At 37.7% G+C, this 23690-nt stretch overlaps 1 pseudogene; it reads left to right on the top strand.

Annotated features, from left to right (window-relative positions):
* The first annotated feature begins 4406 nt into the window (after nucleotides 1-4406).
* Nucleotides 4407-23690, top strand: part of LOC133800228 (receptor-like cytosolic serine/threonine-protein kinase RBK2) — a 38747-nt pseudogene continuing 19463 nt past the window's right edge.

Genomic DNA, 23690 nt, shown 5'->3' with positions numbered 1-23690 from the left:
AATCTCTGAAATTGTTTAATCAAATAGAATTAAAAAGATTGATTGATTGGTAATTGATAAATCAGTCCTTGAGGACGATACTTGGTTTTTACCATTTTATTACAAATTGCGACTGTGTGCACTTGCATAACAAAAATATCGCAACAGCGGACGATTTCCCTTCATTGGAAACTGCGTCCTCGTGCTTGATGTACCGATCAGCTCGATCTAAAAACTCCTGGGTACTTTTAACCCCATGCTTTCTGAGGCTACTCCAGAGGGGAGAATAGCGCCTAACCCCAGCAGTTAGGGCCATCATCTTGCCTTCATCGCCCACAGTCTTGGATCTAGCTGTAGCTCGCATGAAGCGTTGAACGTATTCCTTCAGGGGCTCTCCCTCTTTCTAGCGTATCTCGATCAGTTGGTTCGCCTCAGTGGGGTACACACGACCCGCATATAACTGTCTGTAAAAGTCCTTCACAAACATCTCCCAGGATACTATACTTGCAGGAGGGAACTTAAAGAACCACTCCTGGGCGGCATCAGAAAGTGTTGCTGGGAAGATCCTGCAGCGAGCATCTTCAGAGACTTTCTGAATGTCCATTTATATCTCAAACTTGTTGACATGAGATAATGGGTCTCCATACCCGTCGAAATTTGGCAAAGTTGGCATCTTGAACTTACTAGGGGTTTCTGCCACAGCAATCCTCTGTACGAAAGGGGTGCCTCTCCTCCGATCGTACTCAATGTGTGATGTTCGCCCCCTGACCAGCTGTTGCACAACCTGGTTCAGGGCATCGATTTGAGCCTGAACAGCTTCTGGGATTGCTGGGGCCTCTGGTGCCGGGGGAATGTACTCATCATGCCTTTCTCTGCGGTCGTTGAGTACATCCCTCAAATCATCGTCTCTTCGCCGCTGCTCACTGGGTCCGAGCCGACTAAAGACATTATTCTGCCTAGGCTGGCCCCCAGCGTTATGACCTGCTAGTCGGTGTTTTCTAGGTGGGGGGCTCCTGCCTCCACCTCTCTCTTAGTTCCTTCGACCAGCATTTCCTCTACCTGAGTCGGCTTCATTGTAGCCGTGGCTGGCTATGGTGCAACTAACTATTCCCTCTATTGTCTCCTTGGGCTGGTTCCCGAGCGTTAGGGGGAGGCCTGCGCTGGTCGTTGGGTCCCCGTGCATTGTCATGCCGTGGGGGGGCCCTGACTGCAGAGCCTATCTCTGTGTTCCTCCTGTTGGCAGAAGGACGCTGCCCCCTGCTTGTTGGATGGGGCTCTTCACCCCTTAGGCGTCTAGGGCCGCGGGGCTGTTGCCCGACCCTATTCTGCCTCGGGCGCGAGGGATTGCCTCGACTAGCCTGAGATGGAGGCTGCGGCTCAGGATCCATAGGTGGCACATCATCCTGAGGCATAGGTGGTTGCTCTGGCCTCTAAGGGCTTACTGGCTGGAGCGGAGGACTAGGATTCAGACCCCTTTGAGGTGGCTCGTTTGGTGGCTGATCTGGCTGGGAGGCTGGTGCAGCCTGATTCTTAGCCGGCTAGATGGCTGCTTTAAGGACTGCCATGGCATCGCTCTGTCGACGGTCCATCTCCGCCTGCGGCTCGCTCAGCTCCTGACGTTGGCGCTCTATCTCCCTTTGCTACGACACCATTATCTCGGCAACATTCTCTTGATTGGCCCTCAGATTGGCCAACTCTTCTTACAACACCCCCAGTGTTGTCTTCAGGGTCTCAAAATCCAACTCCTCCTCATCAAACTCCAAATGAGGTTCGTCTTCAGCCACATTTGGGGGAGGAGGCTGGGATGGTGCAGCGGCAGCCTGTCCAGTCTTCTTGGTAGTTTTTTCCATTAGATTCTTTGTCAAGCTCTCAATGAAAGCACCAGAATGTTGACACTCGTTTTGGTCAACGGCACAGAGTCAAATAAATGACAGGAAAATAGTACGATGCTTGAGAAAACAATCTAATGGAAAGTAAAGAACACAAAGAATTATAGTGGTTCGGCCCAAGTGATTGGTAATAACCTACGTCCACTTGATACTATTATTAAGTATTGAGCTTCAAAGGTGTGATCAAAGAACTAGGGTTCCTGAGTTTCACAGACCTTAAAAGGAGAAAACAATATAAAAGATGGATAATAGTAATGTAATTGGGAAAAAAGATCAAAAGATCCCCCTTTGAGATATTTCATGTATATTTATAGGCTCAAGGAGGGTTACATGAGTCAATTAATCATATATTTCCTTAATAAACGGATATTCAGGTTATAATGAAGAAATATTCTCGGATATCATTACAACTGTACAGATTTATTCATAAATATACGGAGTATACGACCAGCCTGGTCGTATATAAAACTTGAACTCCGCATATGGAAATATCTCTGGTCGATAGGCAAGCAGCGTCTCTGTCATGTGTCGAAAATTCTTGCTACGTCATCAACAGCTATTTTTTCGATAAACAATATCGTATTTAGTTTTTTTTTTTTTTTTTGCGTTTTCAACCAATGAGAGACACTAATTATATTTAGAAATTGACATGCATTTGAAAAATGAAAAGTTTACAACATTATATTTTCATAATAAATACACGTTTTTCATCAGATAACCCTTCAAAAAATTTGAAAAAATCAACATTTATTTTTAGAAATATTAATTAACAACTATAAATATGGATTATTGATTTTAATTCAATAATTAATATTAAAGTAATTATCAATAGGTAATAAACATTAAAAGTGCTCCATATATATAATATGATAGGAAAAAGTTGGTTTATAAAAGCATCAGCAATTACCCCCATATGGGTTCCAATTAGAGCTGTAAATGTGGGTCGGCCCGGCCTGGGTCCGGCCCATATTCAATTCGTGTCGGGCCGGGCCAGCCCATTTTTGAAAGAGTAGGCCCAGCACGGCCCATGGGCCCGGCCCATGTCGTGCCGTGCTCGTGCCGTGTCGGGCCCAAGTCGGGCTGGCCCACTTTCCTTATTCGGGCCGGCCCACTTTCTATATTCGGGCCCAAATTTGGGCCCACTTTTAGGCCCACTTTATTTTTGCTAAAAAATATGAGGATGGAGAATTGAACCCTCCACCTCATCTTTAACCATCAATGGACTTATCACCAAACTAAATATATATTTTTGTTTAAATTATAATTTTATATATTTTTATATAATTTTTAACAATATTTTACACAAAATTATATCAAAGATAATTATTAGAATTTTAATACTTACTAATAAATGCAAAAAATTTAACTCACAAATCTTAAAATAAATTAATATAATTATAAAAATATAAACATTGAGAAAAATAAGACTTCTATTATCATTTTAATTTATTAATAATTGACAAATAAAAATTTATTATGATTATTAATGTCAAAATATCAGGTTTTTTATCGTGTCATGCTTTCGGGCTAGTTTGTTCGTGCTTTCGTGTTGTGCCTTCAGGCTTGTCGTGTCGTGCTGTGCTCAGGCCCATGTCGTGCCGTGTCATGTCGTGCCAATTTTTAATTCGTGTCGTGCCTGACCCAGGCCCATATTTTTTCGTGCCGTATCGTGCTCGTGCCGGTTTCGTGCCGTGCTCAAAAGCCCGGCCCGTATTTACAGCCCTAGTTCCAATAATGTCTAGTTATATCATAAAATAATAGCTAATTACGTCTATATGTCCGTGAAAAGGTAACTAGACTTTTATATGCTTTGTGTCTTGAGAGTTAAGAGTGTGTTTTTGCTTTTGCTTATAATAACTAGCATTATTATTATTTTATTAATTACAACATTAAACATTTCTTAAACTTGAGAATATATAAATGTATTTTATAAATCAGTAAAAGATTAGAAAACCTTCCTAGTTTTCCAATAAAATCTTAGTAATAATAGTTTACTCAAACAGGCTAAGTTTAACTGATAAATCTAAGCCTACCTTATTATTTTAAACGTGACTTGAATGTTATGAAAAAAAATAATGAGATAAATGCCACTTTCATTACTTTATATCAATACTATATATCAACAAGAGACTCGGATAATTCAGATGAAATCCATGTGGCACACTAACGGAAATAACGGTAGGTTATTCAGCAAAAAAAAATTTCATGTGTCACACATTCTATTTACTAGTTAATCCTACATGGCAAAACCAGTAGCATTAATTTTTTTTTTAAGAAAAAGAAAAAATATATATGAGTAGATGAGTTGTTCTTATGTATTAATAAATATAACTACTGCTTTTTATGTATATGGAATATTTTCTCAATGATTAGTGAGTTGCGGTTAAAAAAATTAAGAATTAAAAAAAATGTATATCTTTCACGGCTAAAGCCATCAAAGTTTCTATTTTTATTTTTATTTTAATTAAATAATTTATTTCAAGTGGGAAAATTAAAACACTTTATAATTTTTAAGACATTAAATTGTGACTAGTAAACATGGAAACATTGAAAAACCAGTCATTTGCTGAAGCGGTTTAGCGTAGAGTAGTTTAGGTTGCAACCAACTATTTCAGACAAGGTTTGTACTTTGTATATGGATTTCAATACTGTTTTTGTAAATTGCTTATAAATTGTTTGTAGAAATGTCTAACTCAATTTTGTTTTTGGGTTGGTGCAAAAAACTTGATTGGAAAGGGTGGTTATGCTGAAGTTTGCAAGGGGTGTTTGAGAAATGGGCAATTAGTGGTAAATTAAGAAGCTAACACGGGGAAACCAGAGAGATAGGGATTATGGCCCATGTAAATCATCCCAACACTGCTAAGTTGATTGGTTATGGAGTTGAAGGGGGCATGCACTTAGTTCTAAAAATGTCCCCATATGGGAGCTTGGGTTCAATGCTTTATGTTTAGCTACAATTAATTATTATATATCTAACGGTGGTATAGTTCAGCTCAATTTTCCACATCTTTAAATCTCTGTTTATTTTGTTCATAGGCTCAAAGGAGAAGCTTATATGGGGCATTAGGTATAAAATTGTGTTGGGAACAGCTAAGGGTTTGCTATATCTTCATGAGGGCTATCAGAGGAGAATTATCCACATGGATATTAAGGCTGCAAACATTTTGCGCAGCAAAGACTTTGAGGCTCAGGTACCTACCTATTTTACTCTTTTTTTTTTGCTCAAGAAAGAAAGAAATCTTCAATGAACCAACCAACTAAAGCAACCACAAGTTCAAATAGAGCTCACAACCAACCAAAAAACAATCAGCCAGATTACAAATGGCACATAAAATCAAATATAGCCTTCTTCCCCCCCCCCCCCCAGATTCTTCCTAGAAAGGCCTAATAGTCTAGCCTTTAAAGAAGACTTAATCAGATAAGCAACTCTATGAACAGAAAAAGCTGAACAATTAAAAATACAAGAGTTTTGATTCAGCCAAATGTAATAAACTGAAGCAGCAAGGGCAGTTGCCACAATTCGCTGCAACAACCCTGTTGGTCTCCCAACCATCCAAGCGATCCAATCACAATACTTGGAAGGCCAAATGGCTACGCCAAGCCACTCTTTAACCCTGTGCAGAACCTGTTGAGAATAGACGCAATCAAAGAATAAATGGGCATGAGTCTCCAACTCTAACTCACAAACCGGGCACAAGTGAGAATCAACGCGAACATGGCTATGAATAAGCTTGTCTCGAGTAAGCAAATGGCCAAGGACAGATTGCCACAATATAAATCTATGCTTCGGAATAGAAAGGATACACCAAACCACGTTAGCATAGCTAACCTTAACCTGCTGCAGCAAAAGGTTATACAACAAACTCAGATTGAGATTTTTGCTAGTAGCCGCAGCCTCCAAATCAATTCTAGATAAAAAAGATTTTAGGTTAACCAACTTTCTCCAATACTAGCTCACATCAGCCTTCAGAGTGTACGCCCAAAAACTCTGACCTTTGAGGTAAATATCATCAATCCACTTAACCCAAAGTAGATCTTGCTTGGAAGAAATCGCCCAAACATACTTTGCTAACAAAACTTTATACCATTTAGAACATTCCTTGAACCCAATACCTCCCAAGATTTTCGGTAAGCAAACATGATCCCAAGCTGTAAAGTGCATTTTGCTTCTATTTCTTATCGAACCTCATAAAAAATTCCTACACAGCCGGTCAATCTCTAATGCAACATTTTGGGGAAGAAGGAAAATTCTCATCCAATAAGACCGGATACCTAACAACACAGAGTGAATGAGCTGAGCTCGACCAACATAAGAAAGGTAACGACTAGCCCAAGAATGCAGCCGAAGGTTAATCTTTTTAATTATGAGCCCGCAGTCACCAGCTTTCCATTTGGTAGGATGGAGAGGGGCACCATGATACTTTAAAGGAAACGATCCCTCCTCAATGTTAAGAGTCTAGAATACACTTCTTTTCCTCAGACTTCAGACCACCAAAATAGATATGAGATTTGGTCAAATTCGTTGACAAACCCGAAGCTTGACTAAACTGAGAGAAACCATCCTGGAGGATTTGGACTGACCGAAGAGACCCTTTGCAAAATAACACAAGATCATCCGCAAAACAAAGACTAACCAATTTCAGATTTTTACACAGGGGATGAAATCTGAAATCCTTGTTGAGAGACTCTTGAATAAGAATTCTGGTAAGACATTCCATGACGAGCACAAACAGTAAGGGAGATATAGGATCCCCTTGTCTAAGCCATTTCCTCCCAATAAAATTCTCTTGCACCCTGCCATTCATCAAAAGAGAGTAGGAAGTACCCCTCAAACACACCATGATCAAATGAATAAATCTGCTAGGGAAACAGTACGCTTTCAGAAGAGCCTCTAAGAAAAACCAATCAATTGTGTCATAAGCCTTGCTCAGATCAATCTTCATCACACAACGAGGGGAAACATTCTTCCTATTGTAACCTTTAATAAGATCTTGGAAAATTAAAATATTGTGAGCAAAAGAAATAATTTTGACAAAAGCACCTTGATTCTGATTAATTAACAGCGGCAACACCTTAACCAATCTCACGCAGAGCATTTTCGAAATACACTTGTAAAACGTATTACAACAGGCAATCGGTCTAAAATCCACAACTTTAGAGGGATTCTCAACCTTAAGAATCAGCGAGAGAGTAGTATTATTTAGATCAGTAGGAAGCTCTCCTTGATCAAAAAACCCTAAAATCGCATCAGCAATCTCGTCCCCTAAGTCTTTCCACATAACTTTGTAGAAGCCCGAACCAAACCCATCAAGACCAGGACTTTTAATAGAGCTAATATTGAATAAAGCTTATTTCACATCCTTCTTGGTGAATGGCTTAAGCAAACCCAATTGTTGATCCAAACTCAAAGTTGCACCATGAACAAAACAGTCTCACTGTACAATAGAAGAGGTTGAACTAGAACTGCCCATGAAGCTTCTAAAATGGTTAATGAAATGGCCAATAACATCCTAAAACTTATCATGGATTTGACCTTGATCATCTATAAATGAGGTAATCCGATTGGCAGCTTTCCTCTGCTTCAGACAAGCATGAAAATAGGTAGAATTTTCATCTCCAAACCGAAGCCATGTAATCTTACTTCTCTGCCTGAGAAAACTTTCATAAACCCTGGAGTGAAAATTATAATTCAAACAAGCAGACCGTTCAGCATCTTGGAGCTCAACTGAATGAGGGTTCTGTTGAAGAGAGACATGAGCTTGCTGAAACTAATCTTTGGCTACTGAGTAATTGAGAGAAACATCACCAATCACCAATTTATTGAACTGAAGAAGAACATGTTTAAGCCTATCCAATTTCCTCATAATTCACACTAGACCATGCACTTGTATAGGCTTGGACCAGCTATTTATCACAGTACTTCTGAAGTCAGTGTGCTCAGCCCACATATTATAGAATCTAAAAGGTTTATACCCCTGAAACAACAACAAACAATGATTTGATGATGCAGATTCAATGATCAGATAGAACATCCCAATTAATTAAGACTTCAGAATGAGGAAAAATATCCACCCAAGCTTCATTTTTGAACACCTTGTCCGATTTGGAAAATATTCTGGCCCCAACCTCCTGCTTATTAGACCAAGTATAATGAGAGCCAACTGAGTGCAACTCATCTGCCAGACCAAGAGCCCTCCACTGCTGAGCATCAACCATTTCTAAATCTGTAATAACACGCCCTCCAATTCGATCATCATAATCAAACACAACGTTAAAATCTTTAGCCAAGAGCCACGGCTGCACAAGGAACACCAGAGAAGCCAAATCCTGCTACAACTCTTGTCTTTCCTCTACCGTATTCTTCCCATAAAAAAATGTCAAAAAAACTTCCTGAGCTTTGCCCATTATTTTCACTTGCACACTTTCCTGAAGAACAGTAATAGACACTAAACGAGACTGCCAAACAAATAAGATTCTACCTTCACTAAACTGACTACTATAATAATCTCAGCCTGCAAGTACATTCTTCATTAGCTCCTCCACTTTATTACCCCAAAGTTTGGTTTCAAGAAAAGCTCTTGAACCAACCTTATTACAACGACAAAAAGTAAGAAGGGACCTTTGCTTATTCTTATTATTCAAGCCCCTAACATTCTAGCTAAGAATGTTGCTACCCTCCATTGAAGATATTGGTAGAAGTCAGTCCCAAATGTGTGACCTCCACTATACGATCTTATAACACACTATAAGTATTCATCATCGTGGTCTGAGCAGTTGGAAAATTTTATTTACTTCCCCCAAAACGTTTAGGTGTCATCTAGTTCGATACCTGCTCTGTCTTAGTACTACAACCCTCTTGAGGAACAGTTCCCTGCGTGACCTCTATGACTCTATCACTAGCTTTTTCTATGGGCAATGACTCAGTAGATGGCTCAGCAGATGTTAGAACTACCACAGCTTCTGAGATCACTCGTCCTTTCACCACCTCTTTTTTCCTCCAAACACCTCCCTGGTCTTGTTTGCAATTATTAGCAGTATGGCTCAAAATTTTACAGCAGGAACAATGAGTAGGCAGCCATTCATATTCTATAATCTGATCCACCAATTAACCTCTCTCATTGAGGAAACTGATAGTTTTTGGAAAAATATCTGAAATCTTCACATCCACTAACACCAAAGCAAACTTCACCATTGACCTATCCTTAGTGACCTTATCAAACAAAATAGGCTTGCTAATGGTACTAACAAGAGCACTTAGACACTTAACTCCCCAGTATTGCAACCCAAGATCAGGTAGTCGAACCCAAACAAGAAAAAATTTCACTAACCTCAGAGTGTCAAAATCAGTCGACCAGGGTCTTAGAATGACTGGCTTCCTATCGAAATGCACTACCCCATCTTCCAGAACCATATCTCTTGTGGCTTCATCCCGAAACTTCACAATAGAATAGCCTGCATTCATACGAGCTATCCTATCAATACCCAGTTTTCCCCATAATCGCTTAATAAAGCCTTCAAACACTGCAAATGGGGGATTGGCTCCAAGGACGATACAAACCATTGCTGAATTCCAGAAGGAAGCTTCCAGTTCAATCTCCTCCACATCCACCTGAGCAATCAGCTTCCCATCTCGAAGTAGAGGTTCCGCAAAAGCCAGTCGAGATCCACCCTAATGCGCAATCGATTCACAACATTTGGACCAGGCATCTTTGGCTAAATTATGAAAATCTCGATTAGAAGCTGCCTCCTCACACAATATCGAACTAGAGGCCAAATCGCCAGCATAACTAGGTGCTTCAGTTGTGTGGCCTTCCCCAAACTCAGGAAATTCAGCAACTGAATCAGTGAAAACCTCCTCCAACGCAATCAGAATTGCCTCATCAGCATCGCCCAAGCCCTCCTCACTGGTCGAAGGGTTCTCATTCACCGGAGATCGATTACTAGGCTTCTGAGTTACTTTCTTGCGTTTCTCCATGGAGAGAAAAAGAGAGCAAATCGCACGCCTTTCCAAAAACATTAGAAAAATATTTTACTTTTATTACTAAACTATATGAGTAAAATATTAATAATACTATTGTTCTATTCTATCCATTAATGTCTACTATTTGAACTTATATAGTAACCACTCTTTCGTACAGATATGTGATTTTTTGTAACATCCTCCTAATCCAAGACAGTTACACTGTGTACTTTAAATTGTGACAAACTTGCTAACCAAGTCGTTTGGTTTAAAATGTGTAACGATGGTTAATGTCAAGGGTTAGGGTTAAAAAAAATTTGTCAAAAGAATCATTGACTTTTATTTGAAAAGATTCATACAGTCTGGGATCCACAAATATTACAAATAGGCTTTTAAAAAGGTGTATATACATCAAAAGTTACATTCGGCAGACCTAAGCGGCAAAATAGGGCCAGAACCCTAGTTCCTCTGAGATATCCCCGACCGTGGTGGTTGAGCAGCCGTATATGTACATGCCACCATTGAAGCTATCCCATTACCTGCACCACAAATGTAGCATCCCAAATTCGTTAATAAGGCTTGAGGCCTTGATTAGCGTGTCTGGAGGGAAACAATTGATTTATTGTATTAATATGTGAATTTGATGAGTATGTGATTAGAAATGCATGTTTAGGTGACATGTGGGCCCCATTTGGTTGTTTGGGGAATGTTTGTAATTTTAGGCCGCTGAGGGCCATAAATGCAATATTTATGTATATTGTGATTGACACCACTGTGAGTAGTGACATATTTGTGATGCACGATCCGAGACAGTCCTAGGAAGAAGTTTAGCTAGAAAGTCACAACGGGGTCAAATACCTGGCTCGGGAAGTGCCTAGGGGTATTTTGGGTATATAATATGTGTTTGGAATTTATTGAGTAACGGGTAGTAGTTTGATACTTATTGGACATATCGGGATTAAACAGGGATTTATAGGAATACTTGGGGACTTAACAGGATTTGGCAAATGACTGAAATGTCCTTGGTAGCACTAAAGGGGTGAGGTTAGGCTTAGGGTCAATTTAGTCTTTTTGGAAAATGGATATACACTTAGAGGCTTGGGGAAAACACTAGAACTCAGAAGAAGGACAAGATAAAACTCTCAAGTCTTTCTCCCATTCGGTTTACACTCCACTCTTTGGTGCTTGAGAACTTTGAAGGAATTTGGGAGCCTTAAGCTGAAGAATTGAGGGACTTAGCTTGCTGTGTTTTAGGGAATTAGTTCAGGGGAGGAGAAACCACAGAGGTAAGGGTTAATCTAACTTATTTTACTGGTTTGGCTGTTGAATTCTTCTTGAAATATAAGCTTGCATGAGGATGGGTTTTAGAGATTGATCATGGCTGTTTTCTGGTGTATGGGGTTTTAGAGATACCACAGACATTGTGCTACACGCACAAGAAGATTCCAGGAGAATCTTGGTTCAACAATTTTAGTTATTTAAATATTAAATAAATAATGAGATATTTTAATGTGATTAAAATATTATTATTTAAACAAAAATCTGATAACTGATTAGTTATTTTTTTTAAATATATCGTGAAATCTCCCTGAGAGAAATAGAACAGTGCTACAAACATAGTTCATTGTTCTTCACAAATTTAGGTCCAATCTTTATCAGATCTCATGTTTTGAGAACATCTGATAAATAGATTTTGCCTATTGTTTTGTATAACGAGCCCACACTCGTTCTTTGTGTGTTGAGAACATTTTGGAAGATCTTGGTGTGAGATCTCAAGAATTTTTCTGTACAAAAAGATAGCAGCAAGGGAGGACTTGAGGTAATTTTTCTATTCATCTCTTTGATTCAATGTATATATATGTATGTGAAGAAGTAGAACTAGCAATCTTGTGGGGTTAAATTAACAATTTTGATTGTTGTTCCGCTGCGTATAATCTCTGATTTGATCAATAAATACAAACAAATTGTACCAGAGCCATCTTCACATATATATATATTGAATATGTGTGGGTTTAGATTTATGCATTTATTTATTTATGATGAATGAATGGATGGCTTAATATGATTGAATGAAAAATTGTAATTCCGATCACACAAAGTCAAAATGGAGCCTGGGATTCAGAATTCAACAACCGTTCCTCCGAGGCCATCCTCCGAGCCGCTGCCGGGGACGCCGTACGGACGTCCGTATGGATCCGTACAGTGGGCCCCGACAACACATTTCAGTGCCACGTGTCTCCATCTGACTGGTCCAGAGTTTTTTTTATTTTTCTGAAATTAATCTGTTATTTTTTAAAAATTTTAAAATGTTAAATATCCTATTTGTTAGAAATTTGATATTTAAATAATGAGATATTTTTGTTATCCTAACAAATTTTTTTTTGAATAACTTATTTAAAAATTTATTTTTCAAAATAACAGATTTTAATTAAATTTATTTCTGTTTTTTAATTAAAAGTTGTTTTAATTAGTGGAAAATAAAATTATGATTATTTAAAATTTTTGTTTTAATTAATCAAGATAATTAGAAAATTGTTTTCTTATTATTATTCTGGACCAACGACACATATCCTACCGAAAGTAAAGTGAAGAAGCCTGATGGAGATCAAAGAGGTTTTTATTTTATTTTGATTTTATAAAGAGGTTGTAAAATTAGAAATACTCAAAGCACCCGGTTCAACATTTATTGTTTATTTATTTAAATAATCGTTTTCATGTGATTGATAATATGTTCGTGCATTTTGTGCCATACATAAAAAAAAAACCCACACAGTTATTATCATGCATCTCATTGGTAGAAACATGATTATTAGGATTGTCCTATATGTTTATATGATTTGTTTTGCGAAACCAATTGCATATAAATTACTTAGTTTTATTCTTTAAAAACTTGGTAAAATATCACACCATTTTTTTAAGTCTTTATGACTTAATTTCTTTAAACCGACTTTTTTTATAAATTGTTTTTTTTAGTAAAGTTTAGATGAATATAATTGGTAATTTAGAATTGGATATGGACCTAGAAACATGTTTTCTTACCAATTTTAATTATGTTCATAAAGTTTAAAGAATCTATAATTAATTTGGAATTAATTAGGTTAAAATCACTTATTTCAAAAATAGTGAGTGGGAGAGGGTTGATAACTCAACATAACCCGTGGTCTCCATTATTAATATAATACTGTGAGATATGAATAGCGCCTCGCGACGGCTTTGTTTCTGTCCCCCTAAGGAAGGTGTCTAGACATGTCAATAGCAAGGTTATATTTCTTACAAAGATAGGAACTAATGATGTATTTTAGGTTTGACCGACCCTAAGGCGACATGTCCTAAGTTAAGTCACGAACTCCGAGATAATGGGTTACACTCACAAAGTTATGATCAAGCTTTTGCAGTGGATAATCATAACTTGACCAAACGAAGAGGTACTTTGATGTTTAAAAGAGAAAATAATGAGTTATTTTAAGTTTTAAACAATAAAGATAAGAATGTCTTATAAATTCTCTAAGATTAATTCGACCGACCCTAAGGCGGCACTTTAATTGTTAGAAAGTTTTATCGTAGAAATTAAACTTTAATTTATGTGTTTTAATGGTGCTCATGCATCACGTTTAATTTCTGATACTTTGATATTTATTTTTCTAAATATAATAATATTTGTATTTTTTATTTTATTCAAAAAAATTTCTATCTCTGGTAATCCAATCACTGCTTTAATCGCACAAGAAAAATTAACTGGTGATAACTTCACAAAATGGAAATCAAATATGAATCTGTTGTTGGTTAGCAAAATCCACAAGTTTGTCCTAAATGAGAAATGTCCTGAAGAACTTGGCATCACTGCCCCAAAACATATTGGGGACAAATATGATGCATGGATTCAATCTAATAACTAAGCTAAGTGCTATATGCTTGCAAGCCCGAGTGATGTCTTACGAACAAAGCAAGAATCCATGGAAAGTGCTTTTGAGATACTAGAATCTCTTAAGAAAATGTTTGGGCGCCAATCTGATCAAAGTCGTCATGAGGCTACTAGAACCTACATGAATGCTAAGATGAAGAAATGGCAATCTATGCGTGAGCATGTCTTGAACATAATCAGTGTACTCCATGAAGCAGTCATGGATGAAAAGACACAAGTAAGCATTATACTTGAGTCTTTAACTCCTGATATTTCTACATTCACAATAAATTATGTCATGAACAAATTAGAATTTAACATGACACAATTGTTGAATGAATTACAAAATTTTGAGTCTTTGAACAAGACAATGTCAAGTCAGGCTGAAGCAAATGCTGTTGAAGCCAAACCATCTTCTTCTAAGAATAAGAAAAGGAAATGCAATAACAATGACTACAAACCTAAAAAGGACAATCTGAAAAAGGCAAAGAAGTCATCCAAGGCACCCGAGAACAAAAAGAACAATGACCCCAAACAAAAGGCACCCAAAGGAAAGTGTTTCCATTGTAACGTCGACGGTCATTGGAAGAGAAACTGTCTAAAGTATCTCACTGAGCTGAAAGAGAAAAAGAAAGGTAATTTGGATTTACTTGTACTCGAAGCTTGTATGGTGGAACATGATAAATCATCATGGATGGTTGATTCTGGTTCCACTAACCATGTTTGTTCTTGTTTGCAAATGCTTGAGTCCGCAAAGCAGTTGGAGCAAGGAGGGATGACTATGAGAGTGTGGTAACTGGAGCACTTGTTTCAGCTAAAGCATGTGGAACAATCCGTTTAAATTTTGAGAACAATTTTCTAGTTTTGAATAATGTTCTCTATATTCCTAAAATTACTAAAAGCATTATTTCTTTATCTTTTTTACATGAACTAAATTTTGGCATTTCTTTTTATAATAATGTGATTTTTATTTCAAAGAATGGGAACAATATTTGTCTTGCAAAACAAAAAGACAGACTGTACATGCTTAATCCAATTGAAAAATCGCTCAATAATTCTGAATTATTCAAAGTAGCTAACCCACAAAGTAACAAAAGACAAAAGGTTTCTAAAGAAAATGACACATATCTTTGGCACTTAAGATTAGGTCATATTAGCCTAGATAGGATAAACCGGCTAACTAAAGATGGACCTTTGAAGGAACTAACAGTTGGAACCCTACCGGTTTGTGAATCCTGTTTAGAAGGAAAATTGACAATACAACCTTTCACTTCAAAGAGAAATATAGCCAAAGAACCACTAGAGCTTATACATAGTGATGTATGTGGTCCAATTAACATTCAAGCTCGAGGTGGTTATGAATATTTTGTCACATTTAATGACGACTATTCTAGATACGGTCATGTCTACCTAATACTTAAGAAGTTAGAGACTTTTGATAGGTTTAAAAACTTCAAAGCCTTAGCTGAGAAGCAATTAGGTAAATCTTTAAAGACCCTCCGATCTGACTGTGGTGGTGAATATTTGGATTCTGAATTCAAAGATTTCTTGTTGGAGCATGGTATTCTATCCCATCTCACAGCACCTGGAACACCACAACAAAACGGAGTTTCAGAGAGAAGAAACCGGACCTTGTTGGACATCGTCAGGTCTATGTTATGCTACTCTTCACTTCCCTTATCATTTTGGGGATATGCACTTCAAACAGCTAATTACATTTAGAATGTAGTTCCATCCAAAGCTGTGACAAAGACACCACTAGAATTATGGAATGGAAATAAACCTAGTTTATGACATATCCGTATTTGGGGTTGTCCTGCTCATGTGCTACGACCTAAATCTGGAAAACTGGATTCAAGGTCTGAAGTGTGTATATTTGTGGCCTATGCTCCAGAAACAAGAAGTAAATATTTCTATAGTCCAAGTGATCAAAAGGTATTTGTTTCGACGAATGCAACCTTTTTAGAACACGATTATACGAATGATTTTAAATCTCAGAGCAAAGTAGTTTTATAGGAATTAATGACAAATAAAATTTCATCTCCATCTTATTCATCAGTTAGTGATAAAACAACCAAAGAAACCACAATTCCTGAAAAGGAAAAACCAGTGCAACGTCGTAGTGGGAGGATTGTGAGACAACCTATTCGTTGCGAACATAAGGCACACGTTCTTGTATCAGATACTGAAAATGACGATCCATTGCCTTTTAAAGAAGCAATGGAAGACCCTGATGTTGATAAGTGGCAAGCCGCCATGAATCAAGAAATTGAATCAATGTATTCCAATTCTTTCTGGGAATTTGTAGATCTGCCTGACAATGTTAAAGCCATTGGATGTAAATGGATCTACAAGAAGGAAAAGGGTGCAGATGGAAAGGTAGAGACTTATAAAGCAAAGCTAGTGGCCAAAGGATACACACAGAGAGAGGGTGTAGATTATGAAGAAACATTTTTTCCTGTAGCCATGCTTAAGTCCATTCGCATACTTTTATCCATAGTTGCCATCTATGATTACGAGATCTGGCAAATGGACGTCAAGACAGCCTTTCTAAATGGCCAACTTGATAAAACCATATATATGGAATAACCAGAAGGGTTTATTAAGAAGGATCAAGAACAAAAGGTATGCAAGTTGTTGAAATCCATATATGGATTGAAACAAGCATCAAGATCTTGGAACTTAACTTTTTATCAAACTGTCAAAACATATGGCTTCGAACAAAATGTTGACGAAGCATGTGTTTATAAATACATCAAAGGGAAAGTTATGGTTTTCTTAGTTCTTTACGTTGATGATATCCTACTCATTGGGAATGATGTAGAGACATTATCAAATGTAAAGAAATGGTTGGCTGATAAATTCCAAATGGAAGATTTGGGAGAAGCGAGCTATGTTCAAGGCATTAAAATTCTAAGAGATAGAAAGAATAAGCTCTTGGCACTTTCACAAGCAAACTATATTGATAAAGTGCTTGAAAGATACTCTATGGAAAATTCCAAAAAGGGTCAATTGCCGACCAGACATGGAATTACTCTTTGCAAAGATCAATGTCCAAAGACACCACAAGAGCAAGAGGGCATGAGAAAGTATCCCTATGCATCAGCTATAGGGAGCCTAATGTATGCAATGTTATGTACTAGACCTGACATATGTTATGCAGTAGGGATTGTCAGTCATTGTCAGTCAAATCCAGGTTTGGAACACTGGATTGTGGTGAAACATATTCTCAAGTATCTCAGGAGAATGAGAAACTATATGCTAGTATATTTGGGTAGTGACCTTGAACCTACTAGATACACTGACTCAGATTTTCAATCAGACAAAGATAGTAGAAAATCTACTTCTTGGTCAGTATTCACTCTTGGTGGTGGAGCAGTTGTCTGGAGAAGCATTAAGCAATCTAGTATAGCTGATTCAACAATGGAAGCTGAATACATAGCGCTTATGAAGCAGCTAAAGAAGCAGTTTGGCTGAAAAAGTTCTACACAGATCTGGAAGTGGTTCCAGAAGTGGAGAAACCACTTGTTCTTTACTGTAACAACAGAGCAGTGTCTAATTCTAAAGAACCAAGAAGCCACAAGAGGGGAAAGCATATAGAGCGCAAATACCACTTAGTCAGAGAAATGGTACATAGAGGAGATGTGTCCATTCTGAAAATCGCATCAAAACACAACCTGGCAGACCCGTTTATGAAGATGCTTCCTGCAAAGCAATTCGAGGATCATGTACGTAATATGGGATTAAGAGAAATGCCTTACTTGCTTTAAGTACAAGCGGGAGATTGTTAGGAGCATGTCCTAAAAGCATGTAAAAGACATTTATTATTTCAATGAATAAATAAATACAATGGTCTATTATTGTTATATTTTGATTATTAAATTATTGTTTGAATAATTTTTTTGTAAATATCAGAAAAATTCCATATTCATTATTGAGAATGTGATCTTGTATTAGTACGAGAGAATTAAGATCACATGAATGAATAAAAATAGTCAACAACAAATTGAAGTTATGGAATTCTTTAATTAGGATTGTAAGTACGGTTTACTGAGTATTATGTTGATACAAATAATCTAGATTCAGATTATTGATATGGTCAGAAATCTCGGTAAATGTGCTTTATATAATATGATTATATATGACAAGGACTGATATGAATAAAAGTCTTTATCCAAAAACCATTTAATAATAAAGATTTGTAATTCATATCATAACTGATGATCATTTATAGATCAACCTAAATCCTGAATGTTCATGAACTCCTGTTTATGTTTATTAAATCTTTTGATTCATTCATTAAGGTCTCTTCATAGATTGAGGCTAATGACTTTTGTTTTGGAGATTTAATATCATGGATGGCTGGGAACATGTATCAACAATACGAAATCTAATCTTTGCTAATTGATCGTATACTGGTTCCCTTAAGGGTTAATTCTGGAACTGAATGATTTTGAGGTCAAATCTATAATAAAATTATAGATTAATTATTCACTAGTGAATTAATGTTACTTAAGGAACAAAAAGTAAATTAGAAAGGTAAAATGGTAATTCTTCCATTCTAATTTATGAACTAATTAATTAGAGGATTGAACTATTGTAAGATGGTTATATCAATGGACAACTTAAAATAAGATTTCTGTAAAAGTATATCTATAACATAAAGAGTTCAATTCTGAATTTATAGTGGAGAAATATCATAATTAATAAATTAACTATTATGATTAAAGAGTCTAATTATTTAGTTTTAATTTATTGGAGCTTAATGTTATAGGTTCATGGTCCCCGAAATGGCTCAAACAAACACTGACAAAGATAAATACAAAAATGGGCAAAATGACTTATTTGATAAGTAAAATATTTTTCTATGCACTAAACATAATTATTGTATAATTATGTGTAATTAATTAATTATTTGATTTAACAAAAATATAATTAATTTTGAATTAATTTATTTTTGGAATTTTTGGTATTTAAATAATGATGAAAATTGGGAAAATCACATGCCCTCCCTGGCATGGGTTGGTGTGTAGCACAGTGCACAGACACTGTGCTACATGCACAAGAAGATTCCAGGGGAATCTTGGTTCAACAATTTTAATTATTTAAATATTTAATAAATAATGAGATATTTTAATGTGATTAAAATATTATTATTTAAACAAAAATCTGATAACTAATTAGTTATTTTTAAATTGTTTAAAATAACTAATATTATTTATTTTTTAATATATGTTGGATATATTAAATAAAGGAGATCAGGTTTTTAGAGCGATACTTTTCAGAAATAGAAAATATATGGTGAAATCTCCCTGAGAGAAATAGAACAGTGCTACAAGCATAGGTCATTGTTCTTCACAAATTTAGGTTCAAACTTTATCACATCTCATGTGTTGAGAACATCTGATAAATAGATTTTGCTTCTTGTTTTGTAAAACGATCCCACACTTGTTGTTTGTGTGTTGAGAACATTTTGGAAGATCTTGGTGTGAGATCTCAAGGATTTTGTCGTACAAAAAGATAGCAGTAAGGAAGGACTTGAGGTAATTTTGCTATTCATCGCTTTGATTTAATATATATATGTATGTGAAGAAGTAGATCTAGAAATCTTGTGGGGTTAAATAAAAAATTTGATTGTTGTTCCTCTGCGTTTAATCTCTGATTTGATCAATAAATACAAACAAAAAACTATTGTACACATAGAGCAGGGCGTAGCCCCATAGTTTGTATTGCAGGGCATGACCCTATGTGATTGAATTGCAGGGCGTAGCCCTATTGACTATGTTTGTATTTGTTAAGTATTTATTGATTATATGCCATGTATTGCATATTTATGAATGAACGGCGAAGGCCGGGAATGGCATAGGCCGAGAACGGCAGGAAGCCGGGTACGGCAAGGGACCGGGAACGGCGTTAAGCACATGGAGAGCAAGGCCGAGTACAGAAAGGGGCCGGAAGCGGCGTTGAGTACGCGAAGTGCAAGCCGCTAGGATGAGACCCTTCGCAGATGCATGAGTCATCCTCACAGTGTAGATCGCAAACCCAAAGCCTGGTAAAGCGTCTGGGACGGCATGGCCACTATGTGTTTAGCCTGTTGACTGCTTTATTATATGTTGAGTGATAGATATGCATATGTTAATTGTTTGTGTTGAGTTTTCTTGCTGGGCTTCGGCTCACAGGTGCTCTATGGCGTAGGTAAGGGCAAGGGAATGGACGACCAACCATGAGTACAGAGAGGGTGAAGCAACATGTACATGTTCGACCTGCCTGGCTGCCACGACCAGGGGTATTTTTGGGAAATGTGATGTATTAACCTGAATTTTGTTGCCTAGTCGACCTTAGTTATATTTTGAGTTGTAAATATTTTTAAAGCATTGTTTTGGGATCCCAACTGTAAAACTTTCTGACATTTCAATGAATATCCAAATATTTTGTATTTAATGACTGGAAACGGGTTTTGTCTCAACTATGCTACACTTTTAACCTAAACTTCGATTAGCGAGTGATTAGCACACTTTAAACTCACTTAGAAACGACTCTAGGGAAGTAGGGCATTACAACTTGGTATCAGAGTGAGCCAAGGTTTATGGTTCCTGAAGATGGACCGAACATGTACTCTCGCTGCCAGTGACAAGCTCGACTAAGGGTTGGTTGGTAATGATTGAGTTATATGCTTGATTATGTGTTTAAGTGCCCTGTTTGCCTAATTATTTTATATATAGCATGATGAATGTGTTATCATATGCATGATGTTAGGGCATGGCCCCTTGATTGTTGTGTGCTATCTGTGTGTTTTGTGGACTGTTGTTTATGGTTGGTTGTTATGTATTGGGAGGTGGTTTTGGATATTGTTATCATGCCTGATGAACACCGTCGTTGATTGCAGGCATATTGTTGAGATGCCTTGACGATCAATCAGACTCCGCGGCAATAGAGCCAAGGATGACAACCAGGGTTAGGACCCTCCACCTGCCCCACAGATTTGGCAACAGTTGTTTGCCGAAATGGAAGCTAGACTTCACCAAATAGAAGAAGAGCTTCGACAGCTGAGGCAACAGGCCCCTCCTCAGGGCATTGGGTTGCAGATTCAATAGGCTGTGGCGTCAGTGCCAGTTTAGCCAGTCATGGAGAGTATGTGGGAACCCTTGTATGAAAGGTTCAGGAAGCAGCATCCTCCCACCTTCGAGGGTGGACCAGACCCACTACGAGCAGAGTAGTGGATGAACATGATTTCTTCCATTCTGGACTTCATGAGGGTGGAAGGGAATGAGAGGGTAGCTTGTGCCAGATACATGTTTAGAGAGGATGCCCACATCTGGTGGGATGTTGTAACTCAAAGAAGAAATGTTGCAGCTATGACCTGGGAATAGTTCAGAAACATATTTGACAAGAAGTATTACAGTGTCGTAGTCTGAGCTGCAAAGGTTGACGAGTTTACCAACCTGACTCAGAACCGGATGACGGTTACTGAGTATGCCTTGAGGTTTGATAGGTTGGCAAAGTTTGCGCCAGATTTGGTGCCAATTGATGCAGCATGAAGGGGTAGGTTTATGCAGGGATTGAATATTATGATCGTCCGTGGTGTTAATATAACCTTGGATCCGGGAACTACTACGTATGATCAGGTAGTGGACAAGGCCTGTAACGCCCTGGTTACCCCAAGACCGTTACGGTGAAATTTGAACCATGAATTTAACTCACTACCTGAGTCCTTTGGTTAAAACATGCTTCTAGGTGTTATTAATAGGTTAAGGTGGAAAACCAATCAAAAGAAAAGGATATATTTTATTTAAAACATAAATTGTTCATGGGCCCATAAAAACGTTTACAAGTCATTGGCGATACAAAAATGTCATTACAGTTCGAAATTTACAACCTGCCGATCTAAGCAGCAAAAATAGGGTGAACCCCCTAGTTCCCTTGAGAACTCTTTGGCCATGGTGGTCAAGCGGGCGCATATGTACACATCACCACCTAAGCTCTCCACTCAAGGCTAGGTGAGCTTTTCTTTCCCTTTACCTGCACCACATAGCATCCATGAGCCAAAGCCCAGCAAGAAAATACAAAACTGCATGAATATAATATCAACAATGATCATAATTAGGACTTTCAGTTCAAAATAGAGGATTGACAGTTGTAAAAGTCACTAAGGTGGATTTCGTTCCCATTAGCCATATGACGATAGGGTCACCTGGGCTTTACGAATAAGTGATCCTTTCACTAGCTTATCAAGATAGGTATTTGATGAACTAACCACCATCATTACCTACCAAGTGACCTTAGAGTCACAACCATGGGATTCTGCTCCCTAGCCATGTGAAAAAACAGTCACCTAGGCCTTTGGCCCTGAATCTGAGTAACTACTCTTAGACTAGTCAAGCGCTTATAATTTTCATCGACCTTAGGGTCGGTCCAGCATTATTGCTCCTAGAGTCATTCAACGTTGATATCGATTAGATCTAATCTGCGTTCATGACGCTTCTGCCGTTTCTGACTCTTAGGTCTGTAACACGAGACCAATGCCGATTCTGAATAGTCAGTGCCATACACAAGTAAGCAAGATTTGCTAAGCATTTAATAAGCAATCAATGTCCACATTTAACAACCAACATGCCTCTATAACAACCACGCATGTCATATACACAGGGTGCAGTTTTCTTACCTCTATTTCGAGCAAGAATTAGTATAAGAACGACCCTTGAGAACGATCAACCTTTTAGTTCCTTGACAGTTACCTGGTCATAACCAAATATGGGATTCCATCAATAAAATGAATAAAGAAGGTTCCCAAACCAAAACCTAGCCTCTGAGACATCGAATCCTACTAAACGTGGTAGTAGGATCGATCCCGAGGCCTAAGGCTTGAATCTCCAATCCAAAAACCAACTTTTGGCCAAAATGCCACTAAGGGTCGTGGCCCTCCCTGGCCATGCCGCGACCCGCCCCTCAACCAGAGGCGGCCTCCCTTCAGCTCCCAGCACGGGCCACGACCCTTCATCTCCATGTCGTGGCCCTTCGGCCCTTCAGCTTCTTCCTCCTTCATTCTTAAGCTTGGGCTGCGGTGCTCTAGAACAGAGTCGCAGCCCCACCTGAAACTCAGCCAAAATCCTTATTTTTCTCCCTTCGAACTCATTCTAAAACCACATTAAAACTCCCCCCAACATCACCAAAAAAAAGCCACCAATTTTTACTACAACTTACCTGACATACAAGCATCAAAACCCAAGTGAATTTCATCCAAAAACTTCCATTAATTCCCAACTAACCACATAAAAATCTCTTGACTAAAAACCATAAGAAAATAGACTATAGCTTAAATTCATGGATGAATTCTTACCTCAAGCTGGGTTTGTGTCCTCTTCAATGAATGAACTAAGTTTATAAACCCCAATCCTTGATTTCCTAGCTTGTTTCTTCAAATTGAGGTCAAGAATTCTAAAGGAAAATGAAGGAGAAAGGATGTACAGGAGAAGTGGAGAACTTTCTCTGTTTTGGTAAGCTTTTACAGTATACAAAGCTGATATATATCTTAGGGGTGAAATGACTATTTTGCCCCTAGGTCATTTAAAGGTTTCTAAAGACTCCCAAGGGTAAAACCGTCCTTTCTCGCCTAATAATTCTTAACGTTCTCCAATTCTCGATATCCTCAAATACCAATAATTCACAACCCGTTACCCTTTAATTCCCGGTAACACTCTAATCACCAAAACACCCCGAGACTCACCCCGAGCCCTGAGCTTAAGCCTGTTATGACCAAACTGATAATTTATATTCAAAGATCGTCTCATGCCGAATAGTCGAACAAATCCACATTATAATGTGGCCTCAACAATTAATCACAAGCATGCACCAAAATATACAAATATGCCCTCAACAGGCCAAATTACCAAAATGCCCTTACAATCAAATGTGGACCCACATGCACGCATTTAACATCATATTATAATATAATTCACATAGA

The sequence above is a fragment of the Humulus lupulus genome, chromosome 9 (assembly GCF_963169125.1).
Source record: "Humulus lupulus chromosome 9, drHumLupu1.1, whole genome shotgun sequence".
NCBI classification, from domain to species: domain Eukaryota; kingdom Viridiplantae; phylum Streptophyta; class Magnoliopsida; order Rosales; family Cannabaceae; genus Humulus; species Humulus lupulus.
Note: the sequence above shows the minus strand (reverse complement) of the source record. Positions and strands in the feature narration are given on the sequence as shown.